This window comes from Parambassis ranga, chromosome 10, assembly GCF_900634625.1.
Source record: "Parambassis ranga chromosome 10, fParRan2.1, whole genome shotgun sequence".
NCBI lineage: Eukaryota > Metazoa > Chordata > Actinopteri > Ambassidae > Parambassis > Parambassis ranga.
Window position 1 is genome coordinate 4,567,707 of NC_041031.1, and position 23,521 is coordinate 4,591,227.

Here is a 23,521-nt window from a genome sequence, read left to right on the forward strand (position 1 = left end):
TTTTATGAAGTAAAAGTTTTGTTTTTGTTTTCCTTAAAAAAAGTGCCTTAAATATTACAGGCAGTGGAAGGTGGAAACAGGTTATTTTATTTTATTTTTTTTAGCATATTTGTAAGTCTTTAGCATACAGATCGGTGTCATATTAGTTATTGGTTTTCTTGTACACCGTCACAGGGGAGAACTGTAAAGAGAATTCTGTATCTGGAGCTGGCTCGTCATCAGTGGAGGACATTAATAAGTCATCCTTCATTGGCTAAGAATCTCATCTGACTCACGGCTATATATTAATTATGGTAATCAGTGTCTGCATGGAATAAGGTTCTAGTGCGAGAGGCATGCCAAAGCTTTGTGAACGGAAAGAGAAAATCTACCCTAAAACAGAATGCACACATGCCATTTTCTCTGATCCGAGTCAATTATTATTCATGAAAAACCCTCAGAAAGAGGTCTTTAATCTAAGATAAGATGAAGAAACCGATTTCTGTTATATTATGGACGCACTTTGCCATTAAAGGAAGAAGAAAAAAACTGTTAAATTATGTTCCATCTGGCTCCTCAACAGTGGAAGACATTATATTCCACTTCATCCATTTAGAGTTTCTCACTGAGTCATCCACTTGGTGAATCTGTGTTATGTAGGAGGTATGAAGTGATTAATGGCTGAAAATAATGGATGTTGTGTTGTACTAGAAGGAGGGCAAACAAGTAACAGGTTTGTGTACAGCACACAATGAACATGACATTAAGAGCAGCTGTAACAAAAGAAGCAGGCTTTTTTGGAAGTGGGATTTCTTAATGTAGTCTGCACTCCCACATATGCGAGAGACGTGACATGCATCTAGTTATTAAGAAGACACTCTAGAAAGAAAAAAAAATACTTTGACTGAAGGATAGGTTTACCCATCAAAGGGAAGTCCTGGTTAGGAAAAAAAAAGTGATTTTGTGTTAAAACTTTCACTTTGAGTATGTTAAAAAAAACCCAATGCTAATCTCTGACTTTGCTGACAAAAAACTACAGTTAACAAGAAAAAGTAATAATAAAATGAGAAAAAAAACAATATATAACCATAAAAAGTGCCAACCTAATGTGGAAAAAAACACAAAAATAATGAGAAAACTAATTTCTGAGAAGAACAGATATTCAAGAAGGTAAAAAAACACAACACAAATTCACAAAAGTAAAACATGATTATTGTGACATTGCAGTCAATATTATTCACAATCTACCTCTAAAAAAATCAAATCAGTAAATTGTTGAAACAAAATTGAGGTTCTGTGAAACCTAGCTAGCTTTGTCACCATTATAAGGAAAATATGCGCACAACATTTAGTAACACATGTGTAACATGTCAACTAGTACCCTCTAATTAAATATGCAAAATATTTAATATATGTGAGTTATATAAAAGGAAAATTTGCAATGGAGCAAATTGAGACTAAACCCATTTTTGTACCAACATGAATATTCCCCTGTAAGATGGTGATCTGTGCCTGGGCAGGATGAAGCCAGAGGAGGACCATGCCAGTCGTTTGTCTGATCTGCAGGGGCAAAAGACTAATTGAACCTATGGGCAATGAGTCCATTTTGGAGTTAGCACTCAGAGGATGAAAGTGTAGAGAGGGCTGTTTTAAATGGGTTTAATGTCCCCTTTTGATTGCAGCTGTACTTAACCTGGTACAAATATATAGATATGTAATATATATCAGCTTTATGGAACTGGCAACAGGAAGCAGGATTGCTAGAAGCAGCTCAAATCATTCCAGTTGATCTCAGTAGTCGTTGTTTGTGATTTTTCCCATCAAGCTTAATACAACACCTGAGTACATAACTATGCAATATAAACAGAGCACATGCATTAGTCTGATTGCTGCAAACTGCTGAAGATATGTTTAGCATTTTGCTGTTTTATTTACAAAGGCCCGCTCTTACACCAATCCAATCATTTCTACGCAGCCATTATAACCTGACACTAACAGCACCATTTGCCTGCGTAGCTCCCAAGCTCCTGTTATAATACACGGTTTATTTTTAGCATAGTTGATTTCTCTAACATTTCCACAGGATCAATTATCCCTCCCAGCAGAATCCTCATTGCAGCTCGGATTCTTTCAGCGCTCAATCACAGAATCAGGATTTGTTTAATATGTTTTATTGATGAAGGTGTCTCTGACAGAACTAAAAATCTATCAGCCCCCAAACCAGGCCAATTACACAAATGCATCCTGAGGGTTTTACTGAAGGAAGCCTGAGCTGCACCTGGAATCAGCTGCTGCGTGGGGAAAATTTAACAACAAGCTGCACACCTCCACATGTGCAGGTCATTTCAGGGTTATGTTCTCCACTATATATATATATTAGGCATGGGGTGGTTCAAAACTCATCACGGTTCAGGGCGGAGTTGAGTATTGCTACTCTTGCTAAATCCGCTGACTTTCTCAAACTTTTTATTTATTTATTTATTTTTTTTGTCAAAAGCGACCAGCAGCAATTCTAGCGACTTTTTCTGCTGACTTCTGGAGAATGACGTAAAATCAGTTTTACTGTTATTGTCCTCAGTGTGACTGTGAACTCCTCCTCCGGCTCAACGCACTCACAGGCGGTCAGTCTCACAGGAGCTTCCTGCAGCAGTCTCAGCGCCAGTAGCAGAGAGGAGACCTCTGCTGCTGGTCCCGTCATGGTTTACAGAGCAGGATGTAAATAGCAAATTTTGCAAATTATGCAATGATGTCATTTAGTGGGACAGCCAATACCTACTTTGCTTATTGAGGAGTTGGCAACAGTGGAGCATCTCTCTGAAGCAGTGACACAATGGAAAATTCACAGCAGCAACACAATGTGATTCTTAAAAATGGTAAATGTTGGATAATTAGGATATAGTTTAAGCTGATCTATGGCATTTTCAGTGTTAAAAAAGTAGAAAAATACTTAACAATGTAACCTAAACTGAACTGAAAACCTTGACCTCAGAAATGTGATACAACCAGCTATCCTCTGATCTCTTAAGAAAGCGAGTGCAGACACCATAGATCAAGCTGTCAGTTTTAAATATTAGGTGTGAGCCCATCTTTGTTTATTTACACTAACAAGCTGCCAAACCCAAACCATGGTGACCATTATTGAGTTGCTGCCCTTTATCAGGCAGGGGTTAAGTGCCGGAGCAGGAGAAATATAGTCCGGCACTGTACTGTATTTGATTTAGTGGAGGTGCAGTTGATTTATACAACCAGGTACTTGAACAGTTCCCTCAAGTGGGAATAGCACTTCAAAGAAAAGATAAATCACATTTTAAACAAATCACAGTAGGTTACAAAGAATCCCAGGAGTGAACACAGTGACTCTTAACAAAGGATTAAAGTATGCCTTTAGACATTTCTGTAAACATTTTTAAAGATCATCATTATAATTTCATTTATTGCTAAGTTTAAAGAGTTTAATGTGACAGCTTTCCTGCACATTGTCACCTCAAGAAAACTCTTGAGAGTCTGTTAGAAGTGAAAAACTAGACTGTCAGTACTGTGTGAAGGAGACAGTTTCTCTCCCTCTGCACTGACTGCTTTTTGATGACTGCTGTTTGATATTGTGGAGTTGCACTCTACATTTATCATGTCCAACCCTTGAAACAGTTCCCAAAAGAAGAGACAGTGTTTGAAAGATTAAAAGAAAAAGCGGCCAGGGACGGGACAAGAACTGCTGCCGGCAGAAAACGGATCCCCAAACAGGGCAAATAGCTGCTCTGTGGGTTCCTAGATACTCTCATCTTTTAATATGTCAGATTTTTAGAGGGCTGCATTGTGCAGTTTTGATGTATAAAATTTACAAGAAAGATTTTGTGGACTTCAGACACACCTTTATATTAAAATAAATGAATGTTCTCAGACAGTAAATTTATTAGAAACAAAATACAGTAGCCTGTGTGTATATATAGACCAATTTATTGGAAAGAATGTCAAAATGAATGTCAGAAAATGTGTGGGGAAAATGGACATTCTCTAAAAATTAAGGTGTAAAATGTGCTAAACAAACTTCACATGAAAAAAATGAGGACATTAAAGATTTAAAACTGGAGATGCACCAATTGATCAGTCTGTTACCGGAATTGACAGAGATATGCCAATTTCATTCCAGTCATGTGCAACTTTTCACTCTCACTATGCACCGGCATCTGCCGAGAAGCCACGTGTCAGTTCATGACGAATCCTGAAAGAGAATATAGAGTTGCCGCAACAGCTGGCCGGCCCCTTGCAGCTACAGAGCTGCCTGTCAGAAGCGCCCCTTAGCAGAAGTGACAATGAACTACTGGAGGATCGACAAGGATCGGTTCCCTGCACTTGCTGCACTTGCCTGGGCTTACTTCTCTGCATGTACAAGTGTCGACAGTGAGCGCTTGTTTAGCCTGCCTGAAAATGTGATGAGAAAATATGATAAAACCAACAGACTAACTAGTAACAAGGCAGAAATGCTTCTGTTTTCAAAGAAAAACTTGCCATTAATGTTCAAATGATTGCAATAGGCCTTTGTTTGTGTTCTAAGAGATACCTTTATTTTATTTTATTTTTTATTTATATATTGTTTTATTGCTATTACCTCTTTCATCTGTTTTCACACAGAGGTTTAGTTTCCAAATATTGTTGAGTTGAAAACGTTGTTCCATAACACTGCACTTTTAAGTTGTGTGAATTCCCCACATCATAGTTTGTAAAATACTTTTTTTTCTAGATATTTTCTAAGATATTGCATTACTGTTTGTTGTTGTTCACCTGTTCCAACAGACATCACTGACAAGTTGATTGTATTTGTTAGATTTGTTGTTTTGTTAGAATTCTCTATTAAATAAAAGATTAAAAAAATCTCTCTGTGTGCTGTAAAGTGGTTTAAAAAAAATGAAATCGGAATCAGCAGGTCAAACTTAATGACAAAACCGTGAATCGGCCCATAAAATGGAAATCGGTGCATTCCTATTTTAAACTGTGCTAAAACAACTTCAAAAAGAAAAGAAAAAAAAAATATTTCTTTGACAGTTTCTGTTTTCTAACAAATTAAAGAGAATTAAATCCATGAGCATGAATGTAGAAATTACAATTCCAGCCTTATTGCAACTAGGCTTGTGCAAAATCGTACCGTGTGCAATTAATCGTCAGAAAAACTGTCACCGAATTAATATTTGCCACTCGTCATGATGACGCATTTTTGTGTGTGACGTCCTCTCACCATCACCCTCAAGTGCGCACATGTGAGCCCACAATAACAATAATGGCGAAGGCAGTGGTGTTCAGTTAAATGATGCGGAGCAGCACGTTCCTAACAGAGGTTCAACGTCTGTCACCATAAGCCGGAGCACAAAGAAAGCCGAAAAAAGAGCAACGAGGCCACACCGCTGGCTACAGCTGTAGTATATAGTGCCACGCATGCGTACGCGACATGCATTAGGTGTGAAGCGTGGAGAGTTGGTTGTTGCCATAGTAACTGGATGTTTGCTTGTATTAAAAGTATGAACTCCGACTGGAGAAGCTGCCTCCCGAGAATCTGCGGTACGTTTAGTCATTGGGCTCCTTACAACCAAACTAAGCGCTGGAAGAATGTAACACAGGTTGATTTGCACAGACATACATTTAAATGTAGAATTGTCTGGTTTGTTTGTAATGTTTTTTCTGCTGCTGTTCTACTATATCAGTGAAAACATGCACTAGTGTGTGTTTTTTTAACTTGAAATAATCACTGATGTGACTTTTGTCTAAACTTATTTGTTCTGTTTAATTTTAATGTTGATATGCACTGCTCTGTGACCTTAAGATAAGAGCATTTGAAGGGCAAAGTTACTTTAAATTTTTGCTTCATTCTTTATTTTGAAGCAGTTTGTGCATTGTGCATCTGCTATCAATACATATTTCAAACATGGCTGGTTTGTGCCTAATCACTACTTACAAGCTTAACCTGTTAGAAAGAAGTAGCAGTTGTCATCAATTAATCATCAAATTCATCGTTATCGGCCAAATGCCACAATTAATCGTGATTAATTTTTTTGCCAATATCACCCAATGCTAATTGCAACATTGTAAATTCTACCACACCTTTTTGTGCTTCTTAAATAGCATTTCCGTCTTTATACACTACCGTTCAAAATTTTGGGGTCACTTGGAAATGTCTTTTTTTAAATTTATTTATTTATTTGTATTTTTAATAACGATAACGTTAAAGTAATCAGACATACAGTCTAGACATTGTTAATGTGTGTTCTAATGGTACATTGTGTTAGCTAATTATGTTAAAAAGGCTAATTGATGATTAGAAAACTCCTGTGAAATTATGTGAGCACAGCTGAACTGTTATCCTGATCAGAGAAGCTATAGAACTGGCCTGGTGACCCCAAACTTTTGAACTGTAGCATATGTATTACTGGGATCTTGCTTTGTATCATTTCCTCTCTTCTGTACCACAATACCCAACACTTTGCTGTGTATGTCCAACACTGAAAACCCAAGGACATGGATGGTTTGAAGGGATTTTACTGATATCTAAAGTACAAGTGAAAGATGACATCACAAGAGTTATAAAGGATGTCAGATTGGCTTTCATTGTTTTTGGCACACCTCGAAGTTAGAGTCAAAAAAGATAGAATCACTAAATTCAGTTTGTTGTGCCCCAGGAAGGATGTGCTCCACTGTCTGTATGTAAAAGATTCTGTGAAGCATATCCAAAAATGACAATGCAGATTTTTTTGGGCTACAGCCAGCGTAGCATCTAAATGTATTCAGCGGAAACACGGAGGACTGTTGCCATGGACATTTGAGATTGCAATATCAACCCGTCTACTTAATCATAGTCCGTACAAGCCGTTAATTCGCAGTGACAGCCCTGTCATATACAAATGTGGTTATATACTGCTAATTTGCTTTGCAAAATATGTTTTGGAGGACACATAATTGGCGCCTGGATTAAATTTGCTGGCAGTGACTTTCCCAATCCACAAAGACTTTTTTGTTTTTTTTCTTGTAGGAAGTGGTGGTTGGGCATATAAAACAGAGAATGTCACATACTAAACACAACTGGAAAGGTCACTTTATACAATCTTGCATCTGGATGTCAGTGTTGACTTCAGCACAGAACAGAAATGTGAATATTTGAATAAAATATGAATATTTTAGTAGGTAGTGATCATTTTGCAGATGGAGAACACAGCCAAAGCTTCTACTATCTAGGACAGCCTTGCTAGCTGGTAGACTGTCGTAATATGTGGTTTGTTATGTGTAAAGAAAAAGTTAAAAATCAAAGTTTGCTATGGATGTTGGTCTTTTTTTTAACCAACATTTTGTGTTATATTTCTTTCATAAGTATCCCCTAAATAAGATATTTGTATTCACAATCAAGGCAGAGTTCAAAGATATGTGTTGTCATTGGTCTCTTATTCAACCTCATGGACTTCACAAGTTTGATCAAAGGTGACATTATTCCAAAAAGCTTCTTGTGATGTCAAGAGATCTTTCAGTCTTTAAGTTCCTTTGTTAAGCTACAATGGCATAAAGGTTAAAGTGACTATAAAGGGAAGTCCATGACAGTCAGTACTGCTTGGTCTTTGAGTAGATCCTCAAAGCTTTGAAGTGTTTTTGGGCTGCTGCAGTAAGAATTCTACCCCAAACACAATGATCAAAGCATGTAGCATGTCTCTGATTGAATGAAGTGGACTGATGCTTCTTCTTGGACAGGATGGAGTCATTTCAGTGAAGCTGTCACTTTTTTGGGGGGTGTGTCCTCTGGGCTTTCCTTCCAAATCTACTCTTAACCAACAATGTCCCTTGTTCTTAAATGGTGGTTTAGCTTGAATTTCCTCATCTTTGCCTGTGTGAATCCAAGGCCCTGTGCCCCAAGGACAAGCCCCTTCATGACATCACCCATAAGATATGCCCCAGTTAAGGGACTACATCCCTTAAAGGGAGTTAACCTCAACCTATCGCACCACAGCACCACACAAGGCTGTCTCATTGTAATGATTGCCTTCACAGCCCATGGTAAACGGGACGTCTGACCTTCGAGGGTTATGCCTGTGATCAATGAAGCACACACCTTCATAGCCCATGACCTTAAAAGGATACATCCCATGAACAGCTATAGATTCTTGAGGAGACATTTGAAAGCTTTCAGTTCCATGCCCATTGCCATCTCACAGTATCTGAGTCTACCTAACCCTGGGTAATTCAAATGTAAGAGTTATCTGTTTGCTTGATTTCCTCTGTTAGTTTGGACATTTAAGCATGAAGGTCGGTTAAGATGACTTACTTTGGAAATCAGTCTCAAGACCTGCACACATTTGTGCAAAACCATTATTGGTTTTTCAGGCTTGTCCTAACCTTAATACTAGAATTGTAGGGATTTTACCTCATTTTTCTATGAGGTGAAATCCCTACAATTCAGTATGGGATTCTGTAAAACAGGTCAGGCATGTGACTTACCACCATGACAGACTTAGCTGATTTTTGATGAACCATATCCTGTCTTTTCCAGGACAAGTTTATGATGGGATTTTGAATCCTCTGACTACACCACTTTTGGACCTTGAGTCTTTCTGGTGCCAGAGCCCCAGGCTAACCTGCCCGCAGATAATGGAGTCAGCAGGCTGTTCTTCATGCTCTGGCCTGACTTGTTGGTGATTCAGGGGTCATAATGGGGAAAAGAGAGCTTGACATTTACACACAAACCAGACAGCACTCTGTTCCCCCTTCAAACACTGTGGTTTGAACTTAACGCTCCCCTGTCTCTCTCTGTCAGTCTGCATCTTTTTCTGTTTCCCCTCTCGCTGTAGTCACACAAACCCCCTCGACACATTTTCGTTTCTGCGTCTTTCTGCTACTCTGGACAATGCTTTCCCTTTGGAACATGGGTAAGGAAGGCACAGCAGGGCATTTTATAATTAATGTCATATCAAAGTCAGTTTTTCTGTGTATGTCTGCAAAGCTTCGTCAGTAAAAAATGTTATTCAACTTAGCATGCCTTTCTTTTATTCTGCTCTGTTTTCTACACAGATGTACCCTCCGTCTTATTATACCTCGACTTTGTACCCACGTCCACCCCTCAGCCTGCCCCACCTTCCAGTCACTCTTGCTCATCTGTACCCAACACCCTCCTCCTCCTCCTCAGCTGGCCTGTTTCTCCTTTCAGTCTTTATTTTTTTTCTTGTGTTCTTGCACCGACCCAGTCCTCACCTTCCACTTCCAACCCACCCGTCTGTCTCTTTCCGATCTCGCAATCCAACACACCTCCTTAACCTAGCCCTCTCCTGGGGCCTAATTAATTTACTGAAATCTCAATCAGCCTTCCACTCCATTACCCTGATCCTGTCTGATACTATTTTCCCTATGCTGGGGGGCATTAGGATGATTATGTTCAAGATACGATCTGTCTCTTCTGCAGCAATGGCGTCGTCCCGTTCCCTCTAATAGAATGGGGTAATGATGGTGTACACGCCCCTTTCTCAGGTCAGAACAAATTGAATCATAACAGAGAAGTTCTGAGGCTTCTGGGTTCAATCGGAGAGAACTGCGGGTGGGTGGTGAGTCTCTTGGGGAGGCCATAAACTCATTTGAAGTCAGGAGGGAGAGACAGAAAAGGGGAGATGGGGGAGAGAGATAAGTAGATAGGAAAAAAAAGAGGGAAGAACCTGCTAAAGACAGACAGAGATGCACAGATCACAAGAGAAACAGATATACAGGCAACCCGAGAGAGGGAGAACTGGGCAAGGCTTCTAGGACACATGCTTCATGGTTAATTCATAAGCTGAGGCATGTTCCCCTACATGCTTTGAACACATTCATATAAACAAGCCAAGGTGAGCTGAGGAGATGGACAGGACAAATGCAGGAAAGGATAAATAATAAAGACAAAGGATGAAGTGAGAAGATTGGAGCTGAAGGATGAGGAGAAACATGGTATGAGGAAGAGGAGGCAGGGTATTGTTCACAGCAATGCTCCCAGATGTAGGAGCATCTCAGTGTCATTCAAAACAAAGGCAAATCAAAGGTGCAGTCACCATTGATTTAGCACTTTAGTAGTTAAAATTCCTAATAAGCGGCGATAAAAAAAGAGTATGTTTAACATTTTAAACTGAAATACTGTAAAATAAACAAAAAAGGTGCTTTATGTCTATTGCATGCTGTATTTGTGGGTAAAGAGATCAAGATGAGAAAGTTTGAATCTATTGACCTGGGTTATGGGCCCAGCAAGCATCCTCTGTGCCAGACTGCTTTATATGAAGCTTTGTTGAATTCACACAAATAACAACTTCTGTAGCTGAGAAATAAAACCTGCATCAAGAAAAACCTGCAGTTTCCCCAACACCTGATTCTAAAAGCTCGGTTCATCGATATTTTTTTTTAATGCAACTCACTTGTCATTATATTAATATTTTTGCATGATAATGGCTTTGACAGAGTGGGTGTCAGTTTAGGTCACAATCTTCCTACTCCCGCAACTGCAAACCCTTTCTTAAGTTGCATTTGAACTAACCAGGTTAAGTTGACTTCACGTGTGCTTCGATCTCTGTAGTTTATAATTTGTCCACTGTTTACTACACAGCACCTGCAGAGAAGTCGTTGTTGGGAAAAATGGGCCCTAATAAGACAGAGCATCTGCCACTGCCAGTTATCTGCTTGCTCTTTTCCTCTTTGTCCTCATGCTATTGATTTTAAAGTTTCTTCCCCCCCCCCTTTCAACTCTTAAGACACTCAGACAGACAGTTATGACAAGTCTGTTCAGCGGCATAGTACCACCTTCAGTACAGCACTGTGCACCCGTTCTGTCGGGCCGCATGTCTGCACACACTTCCCTGATGGATTTAAAGATGATGCAGAGAATAAAGCCAAGTTTAATCAAAAATTCCAGCATGCCTGTGGATATTTTGGTTATTTATTGCAAATTTGAGTTCTTATTTTCAGTCAAACATATTCACCAACAGCAAAGGTCTATCAACATAATTTACAAGAGCCACACAGCTATTCCATGTGGGATGGGATTTTTTCTTTGTTTGGTTTTGAGTGACATTTTTTAGGATATGGTTCTGAATAGATACCATAGTAGCAGAAGATAAGTATGCCAGAATTGACATTTTAACACCACAGGAAAATACACATCAAAGTCACAATGTTGAAATGACATTTGTCAAGATTTTCTGACTAGATGCTGAAATAACTAGGGTTGAAAAAATGAACTGTAGAAACCTGTCCCTCATTCACCCAGATGCTTATATCTGTTACAATTCGTAGAGCATCAATTACCTTCATATTTATTAAAATAAACGTTAAGTTTGTGGAGGAAGATGTTAATGTTTAAACAATAACCCACTCATACAAATGTTCAGGCCCAGGTCAACAATTAGGTTTGCCAATGGGCCATTCATATCACCTTTGCTGGTCTGGCTTAAAGTGCAGATTGTAATGCTAGTATTGTTAAGTGGCCAGCAGACCTTTTCAAGCAACTCAAATAGAACTCTAATTAAACTTAGTTAGGAGATACATATAAATGTGGAAAACTGCACTATGATGCTATTTGTGCATTTTGTCTAAAGGTCTCTTTCATTCAAACTATAGCTTTCCAATGAAATACTAAACAGGATATTTTATTTACTCAGCAATTCCATGCAGATACAAAACTTAGTCTGGGCAGAAAAATAAGCAGCATTAGTGCAATTCAAGGGTCCATTTCTGAGTGTAAACAATGATGCACATTTGGCTTGTATGTATGAGAATCCACTCTCTCTTGGTCTGAGACATTATACTAGTAATGCTTGCTTCCTGAAAATGCAGCATGCTGCACAGGGTTTGGGTGTCACCTGTCTACTATCATGAGTGATGCAGTGTGAGAGAAGCGGCTTTCATTGGTTTAAATAGGGGACATAGCCTTGGTGTCAGATGCCCGCTGGCTCTGGTAGAAGTGTGGGGGCAAAGGTGAATTTGCTGTAGGGTGTGAAATGACTGCTCTAAACTCACTTGGTTTAAAGACACCATGTTGTACCTCCATGACTTTGCATCCTGAGTCTAGAAGGCACAATTATATGGCTTCCTAGATGAAAAGGAGGATGATGACATCACCATATTCTGACTTCTAGTCCTATAAAGACCCAGCACAGGTTTTATTATCCTTACACTTGTAGATAAACGTAGTTGACTGTTAGCGGCCTAGATTTATGTGGCAACAACACATGAATGAAAAGGTTTATCATAAATTACTTTATTATTGTTGTAAATGACCTGCTATATAAAGTTTAACGGTAAAAAGTGGTTAAAAAGGCTATGAAGGTCCAATGATGATAAGAAGAGACCTTGGATACCCTTAGACTCTCAGTCTATTTATGTTGTGCAGTCTTTGATCCTCCTGGTTATTACAAGAAAATAGTACTCTGGACATTAAGTGCAATTCTCACTTGCCACTTTGGGCAAAATCGAACCATGTGTTGGCAATTTAGCCATGAGACACCGATAAACCCTTTTTTAAGTCCTAGTGTCATTAATAATGTTGTCTTTTGTCATATCTTGGTAGCCTTCTGGATCTTGAACTTAGGCTTATTTGCCTTGGGTGATCCTGCCAAGGGTGTTTAGGTCATAACAGTATAGTCTAGTATAGTCAAGGATCACTTGTGATTGTAACACAGGAGGATGACATTCTTTGTGTCCTTTACGGTGGCTTGGCCTACTCTCTAAGATCAAGTAAGGCATTGACAAATCTGAGAGGCTTGAAAAGTACCTGCTTATCTTCCACATTGAAAGTTCTTAAACCCCCTTTTTGTGGTTTACCATATTGAGCAAGACAGGACAAGACAAGACAGGGATTATGTCTCTAGCCTGGTCTGGGGTTTGTGTGGCATCTTCCTCAGGTGGAGCTGAAAGACGTTTCCAGAGACATAAAGACTTGAGTATCTATGTGTCTTCTGTCACAAATGCAGGCCAGCTGAATAGATGGTGAAAAAACCCTAAGCTAGTATCTATCCAATGGTTTTACATAGAATGTATAACTGTAAATTTAGGTTTTTGCAGAACCTCTTTTGAATCCGGTCTGGTCTACATAGGCTGTAGAGCAGGGATGTCAAAGTCAAATACACAGAGGGCCAAAAAAACAAAAAAACAAGCCAAAGGCCGGACTGATTCAATGTTTATTAAAACATATTGAAATGATTGCACGTAGCCTATTGAACCAAGAACTAATACAGTGTATTATTTAATGATTAAATGAATAATAGGGAAAACATTTTTCAGCAGGCACACAGACAAGAACAAACTGCCTTCAAAGAAAAATCACATGTCCTGTACATTCTTCTTCTGTAGCCTTTGTTCCGTGTCCATATTCTTGTCTTTGTCTGTGTGTTTCTTAGACGTTTCATGGTGCCTTCTTAAATTGTATTCTTTCATTACAGCCAAACTTTCTCCACACAGAAGACACACAGGTTTGCCATTTACCTCAGTGAACATGTACTCTGCCTCCCACCGAGCTTGAAACCCCCTGTTCTCAGCATCCACCTTCAATTTAACCATTTTTTGGGGAGGAGGTAGCTGAAAGTTGACATCTGCTCTGACTGCTAATGAATGATGAAGCCGAAGTCCGCTTGCTGCGCTGCAGTGAGTTCGCGGGTTACCGATGCATTGTGGGAAATGTAGCATTGGTGCGTGCAAAACACCAGCGGGCGGCTACGGCCTGCGGGCCGGTTCTAATACTAATCAAATATCATCCTGGATTCGGCCCGCGGGCCTTGAGTTTGACACATGTGCTGTAGAGCAAGTAAATATGGAAATGTGGCCTAAGACAAAAATGTACTATAAAAGAAAAAAACAACAAGTTCAGGGTCAGTGACTGAAATCAACACTCTTTGAGTGAGACTGCAACAGGAAGAAGAGATGCGATGTCAGAGAAAGAGGATGACATGAAAGAGAAACATGAGACCTTGGGTAACAGTAAAAGAAGAGTCCTTGCGTACAGGATTTTTGCCAGAGGGCACAAAGATGAAGGAGGCTCATTTATTTGAACTGTACTCCACGGGTTGTGTATTAAACTGAGTCACCATCCTTTGTTTACAGAGGACATTTCTGTTCTGCTACACAAACAACAAGAACCTCCCTGGTAGCTGAGGCTACGACTGAAGGCTGTTTGTTTGTAATTTAGCAAATGATTTTACTCAGCAAAACCAGTGTTAGACAATTGCTCTGGCTCTTTTTTAAAGCTGGCTTCTTGTCATAGCTGCCAAAGAACTGCTTCTTGTCGCTCCAAAAACACAAGCCCCCTAGGTTTGTTATTGAATGTACATGATATCCCGCTGTTTCCTTTTAAATTTAGACTTTGATCATTATTTTCCCGTTAGGGCCTGAGTGGTTTGTTATTCTGTAATTTACGCTGTCTGCAATTGGATAATTCACAAAACACATATGTTGCATGAGAGGACCTTGAAGATAAAGAATAAATATACACAGAAAGTGGTTAAGCAAAAAGGTTTCTTTGTGAGTTTGGGCGATCTGGGAAGAAGTTGGCAGGATAACAGATAACAGAAGTGATATGTAAAACATACAATTCTTACATTAACACAAAATTAGAAAGAACAAAACACAGACACACTGATACTCAGTAAAGTTGCCGTCTTGTTCAGGACATTTTGTACACCTTTGCTGTAAGAAAAAAAGTGACAAGCCAAGGATGTTGGTTGTTCCTAATTTAACCCCTGATTGTTTTTTTCTTATCCCTGGTCTGATTGGTTGTTTCTAAGGCCTGCTCTTATTGTTCAATTCATAGCACTGCTCATTGTTTGGTTGCAAATCCTGTTCTGATTCTTAGCCCTGCTCTGATTGGTTGTTTCTAAGGCCTACTCTGATTGGTCAATACTTAGCCCTGCTATGATTGATTTATTCTTAGCGCTGCTCGGATTGTTTATTTTTCCTAATCCCTGCTCTGATGGGTTAATTATTGATCTGATTGGTTTATTCTTAGCTCTTCTCTGATTGGTTGTTTTTAATCCTTGCTTTGATAGGTTGATTCTTAGCCATGATCTGATTTTTTTTATTTTCGAAGCCCAGCTCTGATTGGTTGACTGTTAACCTGCACTAATTGGTTGTTTTTTGCCTGCAGCCTGCAGCAAAGTCTTTAGCATAACTTATAACTTATATTTGATATAACTCATAACTTCCTGCTTCTTGTAGCGATACCGATAACAAACAACAACAGTTCCAATTCTTCAAATGAACTTTTATTGTTATTTCAAGTTAGCAAAACTCTGTTAACCATAAAATAACGGGTTCTACAGAACCAAAAGCCTATGGCTGCTTTAAATGCACAATAGACCAAGGATTTTCAATTACTTCACATCATAGAACATAAAACTTGTCAGAGCAACATTTTCTATCTAACCCAGTCATATTAACAAATGCATTATCCATCTTCATCTTCAACCGCTTATCCGGGGCCGGGTCGCGGGGGCAGCAGTCTACGCAGGGACACCCAGACTTCCCTCTCATCAGACACTTCCTCCAGCTCCTCTGGGGGAATCCCGAGGCGTTCCCAGGCCAGCTGGGAGACATAGTCTCTCCACCGCGTCCTGGGTCTTCCCCGGGGCCTCCTCCCAGTGGGACATGCCCAGAACACCTCCCCAGGGAGGCGTCCAGGAGGCATCCAAACCAGATGCCCGAGCCACCTCAGCTGGCTCCTCTCGATGTGGAGGAGCAGCGGCTCTACTCCGAGCTCCTCTCGGGTGACTGAGCTTCTCACCCTATCTCTAAGGGAGCGCCCAGCCACCCTTCGAAGGAAACTCATTTCGGCCGCCTGTATTCGCGATCTCATTCTTTCGGTCACTACCCAAAGCTCATGACCATAGGTGAGGGTAGGGACGTAGATTGACCGGTAAATCGAAGCCAACAGGACAACATCATCTGCAAAAAGCAGAGATGAAATCCGGTCCCTCGCTGCGCCTAGAAATTCTGTCCATAAAAATTATGAACAGAACCGGTGACAAAGGGCAGCCCTGCCGGAGTCCAACATGCACTGGGAACAGGTCTGACTTACTGCCGGCAATGCGAACCAAACTCCTGCTCTGGTCATACAGGGACCTAACAGCCCTCAGCAGAGGGCCACGGACCCCATACTCCCAGAGCACCTCCCACAAGATGCCGCGAGGGACACGGTCAAACGCCTTCTCCAAGTCCACAAAACACATGTGGACTGGTTGGGCGAACTCCCATGAACCCTCCAGCACCCTGCGGAGTCCAGCGTTCCGCGGCCAGGACGAAAACCACATTGCTCCTCCTGAATCCGAGGTTCGACTATAGGCCTAATTCTCCTCTCCAGTACCCTGGCATAGACTTTCCCAGGGAGGCTGAGGAGTGTGATCCCCCTGTAGTTGGGGCACACGCTCCGGTCCCCCTTTTTAAAAAGAGGGACCACCACCCTGGTCTGCCAGTCCAGCGGCACTGCCCCCGATTGCCACACGATGTTGCAGAGGCGTGTCAGCCAAGACACCCCACAACATCCAGAGACTTAAGGTACCCAGGGCGAATCTCATCCACCCCCAGTGCCTTGCCGCCGGGGAGCTTTTTGACTACCTCGGCAACTACAGCACAGGTGATGAACGAGTCCACCACTGAGTCATCAGCCTCCTCTTCCATAACAGAAGGTGTGTTGGTGGGATTGAGGAGACCCTCAAAGTACTCTTTCCACCATCCAACCACCCCCTCAGACGAGGTCAACAGCTCCCCACCTCCACTGAATACAGTGTTGGCAGAGTACTGCTTCCCCCTCCTGAGGCGCCGGACAGTTTGCCAGAATCTCTTTGAGGCTGACCGATAGTCCTCCTCCATGGCCTCCCCGAACTCCTCCCAGGCCTGAGTTTTTGCCTCTACAACTGCCCTCACTGCAGCACGCTTGGCCTGCCGATACCTATCAGCTGCTTCAGGAGTCCCACAAGCCAACCAGGCCCGATAGGACTCCTTCTTCAGCTTGACGGCATCCCTGACCTCCGGTGTCCACCACCGGGTCCGGGGATTGCCGCCACGACAGGCACCAGAGGCTTTGCGGCAGCAGCTTCGGACGGCCGCATCGACAACGGAGGTGGAAAACATGGTCCACTCCGACTCAATGTCTCCAGCCTCCCTCGGAATCTGGGTGAAGCTCTCCCGGAGGTGGGAGTTGAAGATCTCCCTAGCAGAGGGTTCGGCCAAATGCTCCCAACAGACCCGCACATTACCCACACACTCTTCCCCCACCAACGGATCCAACTCACCACCAGGTAGTGATCAGTTGACAGCTCAGCCCCTCTCTTCACCCGAGTGTCCAAAACACAAGGTCGAAGGTCAGATGACACGATTACAAAATCGATCATTGACCTCCGGCCTAGGGTGTCCTGGTGCCACATGCACCGATGGACAACCTTGTGCTCGAACATGGTGTTCGTTATGGACAAACCATGCCCAGCACAGAAGTCCAATAACAAAACACCACTCGGGTTCAGATCGGGGAGGCCGTTCCTCCCAATCACGCCTCTCCAGGTGTTACTGTCACTGCCCACGTGGGCGTTGAAGTCTCCCAGCAAGATGACAGAGTCCCCGGTTGGGGCGCCATCCAGCACCCCTCCCAAGAAGGTCAAGTACTCTACACTGCTGTTCGGCACATACGCCGAAACCACAGTGAGAGACCTCTCCCCAACCCGAAGGCGCAGGGAGGCGACCCTCTCACATAATGGGGAAAACTCCAACACATGGCAGCTAAGCTGTGGGGCTATAAGCAAGCCCATACCAGCCCACCGCCTCACACCATGGGCAACTCCAGAATAGAAGAGAGTCCAACCCCTCTCAAGGAGTTGGGTTCCAGGACCCGAGCTGTGCGTGGAGGCGAGCCCGACTATATCTAGTCGGTACCGCTCGGCCTCCCGCACGAACTCAGGCTCCTCCCCGAGAGATGACATTCCATGTCCCCAGAGCCAGTTTCTGTGTCCCGTGGTCAGGTCGCCGAGGCCCCCGCCTTCGACTGCCACCCAATCCACTCTGCACCGGCCCCTTACGGTTCCTCCCACTGGTGGTGGGCCCATGGGAGGTCGGCCCCACGTCGCTCCTTCGGGCTAAGCCTGGCCGGGCCCCGTGGGGAAAGGCCCGGCCACCAGGCGCTCGCATTCGAGCCCCAACCCCGGGCCTGGATCCAGGGTGGGGCCCCGGCTGCGCCGTACCGGGCGACGTCACGGTCCTTGCTCTTCTTTTCTTCATAAGGGTGTATTTGGACCCCCTTATGGAAAATTATTTGGAAATGCATTATATAATACAAAAATAAAGCTTTCAGACATAAATGTAATGCACTCAAAGCAAACATGTAAATAATACATGTACAAAAAGTGCAATCAATGCCTTTTAAAGAACAGAAAACATGTCAGCTTCTGCCTAAGGTTTTCCTTGTAAAAAACCTTACATTACATGTTTCATCAAAACAACAGGCTTCCCTAATCTTCAAGTCTGAATAGGCCAGCAATTCAGAACAGAGGAACAAAGTGCTACCTTTGCTTCTGCTGCAACAGGCTCCTTAGCATGTAAAACATGCTGTTCTGTTGTAACTCCGCCAGACGGGAGGTAGCGACTTGGGAGAGTTTGAAATGTCCTACGTTTTTTAGCCCAATTGACACACACTCAGATATACTCCTTTGGTTCTGCAAAGCCTCGTTTGCAGCCAGCTGTAAACTTCTGCAGAACACTTATTGCAAATTGCAATTACATCGTCTCTCTCTAAAATAGTAAAAAAGTCCCACACTAATGATGGCGTTTCTATGTTTGTTAACAAACCGCTATAAAAACAAAGAAGAAGAAGAGGGCCGAGGTTAGGAGGGCAACAGCCCTCTTCTTCTTCTTTGTTTTTATGGTGGTTGGCAAGGCAACAGCATCATGTGTCGTATACTGTAATATGTGCAAAATCCAAACCATTTAGCTTTACTATTATGGGTTCTGTTTTATCAGTGAATTATCTGAATGACGTCATTTTTTTTCAATATCGAACCGATAATTATCGGCGGTGATAGTTATTGTGCATCCCTAATATTAATAGTAACTAAAATGAATAAATGAATAAATAAACAAGCCATTGTTATTGGTGATGTTAATTTCTACATGTTAGTGTAGAGAGCCAGTGCAGACGCATACAGCTTGTGCCTCCTTATTATCAGAAATATTGACCTAAGGAACCTTAGGAAATGTACTCACCAACAGGTTTTATATTAATGATGTCCAGTCCTGTGCTTTGGAACTGCTGCAGTGAGCAGCATTGCTAACTGTGAGATTGATAATTAATACTGATGTCTGTTTGGTTGCCGCAACAGGATCAAAACAAGTTTCACACTTCCTCATACTCACAGGCATTTGAATAAAACATGAAAAGACAAAATCACGCTGCTGCCATCAAACTCTGCACACATGGATGAGGTGACTTTTCAGTTCCAATCCAAAGAACTAGGCTAAGAAGAAGAGTGGCAATGTTGCTGAGTGCTTGTGGGAGTGTGTTTTGAGTGGAGAGGTTCTCAGTTGAACTCTGTTGCTGTTGTGTTATGGAGGAGGGACTGAGGGAATCCACTGACTGACAGGTTTACATTGGGAAGGACTGGAGCTGTTAGCTCTGTGCTGTGAGCCCTGAGCCCAGACTGCTGGAGCATACACCACCATGCTCGGGCTGGGGGGGTTAACACACACAGGGAAATAGATACACATATGCATGCAGATGATGGGAGGCACACAGGCACATGTGTATGAATTAGATAGACAGAGGCCAGAAGTGTCAAGACATATGAGGACATTCAGAGATTTCTGCACTTGAATGGGAGCAGCTTTTAGGCATGTATGAGACTGTATCTGTAGAATGATTGTGGTACGATTAATGATTACCATGTGGCATTTAAAGCTGAGGCCACAAGCTTAAAGGATATAAGCCTGTGGGGATTTGTAGTAAAGGTTGTTATTGTATGATATTTGTCATCAGAAAGTAAATGTAAGCCTCTACACATGTCCACTTATGTCCTGTTGCAAACACCAGACATCCAGGGAAAATTGAATTTTGCTTTTACTTTAATTAAGTATAATAGGATATTATTTATCCATCATTTTTCAAACCGCTTATCCGGGGCCGGTTGTCGGGAGCAGCAGTCTAAGCAGAGACACCCAGACTTTCCTCTCACCGACACTTCTCCCAGCTCTTCCGGGGGAATTCCCAGACCAGCAGAGACAGAGCAGACATAATCTTTCCACCACGTCCTGGGTATCCCCAAGGGTCTCTTCCAGGTGGGATATGCCAAGAACAATTCCCCAGGGAGGCGTCCAGGCCAAAACAGATGCCCGAGCCACCTCAGCTGGCTCTACTCTGAGCTCCTCTCAGGTGACTGAGCTCCTCACCCTATCTCTAAGGGGGGGGCCAAGCCACCCTTCGAAAGAAACTCATTTCGGTCGCTTGTATTTGTGATCTCATTCTATCGGTCACTACCCAGGGCTCATGACCATAGGTGACAGTAGGAACATAGATTGACCGGTAAATCGAGAGCTTCGCCTTTCTGCTCAATTCCTTCTTCACAACGACAGACCGGAACAGCGGCCGCATTACTGTGGAAGCCGCACCGATCCGCCTCTCAATCTTCCGCTCCATTTTTCCCTCGCTTGTGAACGAAACCCAGAGACACACTTGTGGCAGGAGCTCTCCTCCCACCCAGAGAGGACAAGCCATCTTTTTGTGGTCGAGAACCAGGGCCATAGACCTGGAGGTGCCGATTCTCATCCCAGCTACTTCACACTCAGCTGCAAACCCTTCCAGTGCACACAGAAGGTCCTTGTTCGATGAAGCCAATAGGACAACATCATCCGCAAAAAGGAGAGATGAAATCCTGTGGTTCTTAAACCTTGTAGACTTTTCCAGAGAGGCTGAGGAGTGTGATCCCCCTGTAGTTGGAGCACACCAGTTGCCTCCACAACTGTCCTAGCTGCAGCACGCTTGGCCTGCCGATACCTTCAAGATGCTTGTGAGTCCCACAAACCAATCAGGCTTGATAGGACTCCTTCTTCAGCTGGATGGCATCCCTGAGTTCCGGTGTCCACCACTGGATTGCTGCTACGACAGGCACCGGAGGCTTTATGGCCACAGCTTCTGGCAGCCGCATCGACAATGGAGGCAGAGAACATGGTCCCCTCAAACTCAATGTCACTAACCTCCTTCGGAATCTAGTTGATGTTCCTCCTGAAAGTGGTGAGCCTCGGGAAGACAAAAAATATTTAGTCCAATAATAAAATGACAAAGCTGCTGTCACTAAGCATTTTCCTTGGCAGTCATATTTTGGAAAACGCAGGTGCGATTGATAACATTTAGATAATGGCTGCAGTCCACTCAGGTGTGTTAGTGCCAGGGCTGTGTATTGTGCCTGCTGGCTGACTATCAGGGTTTACTGGCACACCTGAATAAAACAAAGCTGTCATTAATATGATAAGCTCCACCTGCGCCTTCCCTTCAATAAGTGAAAATAACTGTGGTCAGTTACACAAACTTCTCCTTCCATGTCCATTAGGTCCATCTATCTATCCCACATGCCAATGCTGTTTGCCTCTTATTGGTCGAGTGCAGATGGCAATAAAGGCACTATAAATAACACTACAGACTGGGCACACAATTCCTTGCTTTCCACTGTTTAGTTAAGTATATTAACTTACTAACGAGAATGTGAAAAATCACATTTTAGGGGGTGTGGCTTTTAGAATGTGACTTGCTCAGTGCCTGTATTGTAAAATTATTGGATGCAGCATGCTAACTAGAGCTATAGAGAATTTAGGGACAGCTTAAAATTGTGAGATATCAGCTATTAAAAACATCGAAAATTTACTTGATAAACTGCAGCCGCAGCTCCAGAGTTGTGTTTTGTACTCAAAGGCACACGTTTTAAACATTTTTTTTCTACTTTCTGATTAGGTACAGTATTTTTGCTCTTGTAATTTAAATAGACTTTTAGCCATTAAATGCTTCTGTGACAGAGAGAGTTAATCATTTTAACCACTATAATGATTCAACAGGCTTTCACTTCCCTCCAACCAGTCTCTCATAACAATTCCATCGCATTAGGCTGGTAAACACCAACACTCTCTTTAGCACAAAAGCAATCTGATGGAGTGGACATAATGCATATTGAACCTGGAGACTTGGGCAGAGGTGAGGTTAACTTTGGATGGCTTTAGTGTGATACCTTTTTAGTTTAAATAATCTGCATTTGCTTGTTATTGCTATTGCAGTGGTGGTCTGTATTTACTCACTGTATATTAGAATGCACTGTGTTGCACTGCTGCTGCTGAAAGAAAATTGAAACAACTGTCACAAAAGTCACCAAAGGAAGGTTGTGGAGGTCAGAATACAGCAGGAGCTGGCAGGGAGCCCCTAGTCTGAGGTGAGCCAGCTGCATCCCACAGAGAGCTTTAAAAAAGATGAACTTTCATATTTATCATTTTTCTACTTCACATCACATTTAATGAAACAATCAAATGTGTCTGAAATAACAAAGAGACTCCATTGTGAGTCATTTCATCTTCCCTCCGATGCTCACTTTCCCGTTAAGATAGCTCCCATAGTAAAACCCTGGTGGAGAGGCGCTAAGCATCAACACATCCTCCTAGCCTGCCAACATTACCTGGCTCTGCTCCGGCTATCCACCGCCCACTACCTCCTTCGGAGCAGGTAACATTTCTATGGCGACAGAAATGTGTCCAGTTTGTGGGAAGTTGCCAAAGCTTGTGGGTAGAAATCAGATTAGCAGGAGGTTGTAGAGAAAGTAAATGTACGTTTTCTCTTGTACTAGCTACAACAGTCGAAATCATTTTTTACTCCTTGACCTCGCCAGTCTCATCTGTTGTGGCTGTGCTAAGTGAGAAGGCTGTGCTCAGGTATTGATTTGTTTCCTGAGGTTTTAGATGAAACCAGATATCACATAGTACGAATGGCTTAATTTACACTAAGAGAGCATCTTGAAAATATATCTATTTTATTTCTTCATTTATTTATTTATTTCTTTCTAATGAAACTCACACATTTTTTGCAGACCCCACAATACCCTATGCCAAACGCAGAGCAGACATACAGCTCTGCTGCATTTGCTTTAGCATTAGCTGCATGGTTAAGAGAATAACTTCCATACTCCTTTCATACTACATCATTTGTGTTGGAGAACCTCTGAGCTTTACATCTTCTAAATGAGCTGACTTAACGTATTTTCTTAGAACATTTATATAAATATACACACCAAGGATCCTTATATGTGTCTATATCCTACATATTGATATGTATTGAGTGTAATTATGGTTGTTGAGTGTAGTAGGTTGGAGGATACAAACTGTTTTTCAATCTATTTGTCCTTGCTCTGATTGTTCTGTATTGACAGAGCAGTTGAAACAGAGAGTGCCCAGCATGTGATGTGTCCTTGAGGATGTATTTGCCCTTCTTGAGACAGTGGGAACTGTGTAGTTCTTCCAGTGTTGAATGAGGGCAGCCGACGATCTTCTGGGGCGAGTTTATGACCCT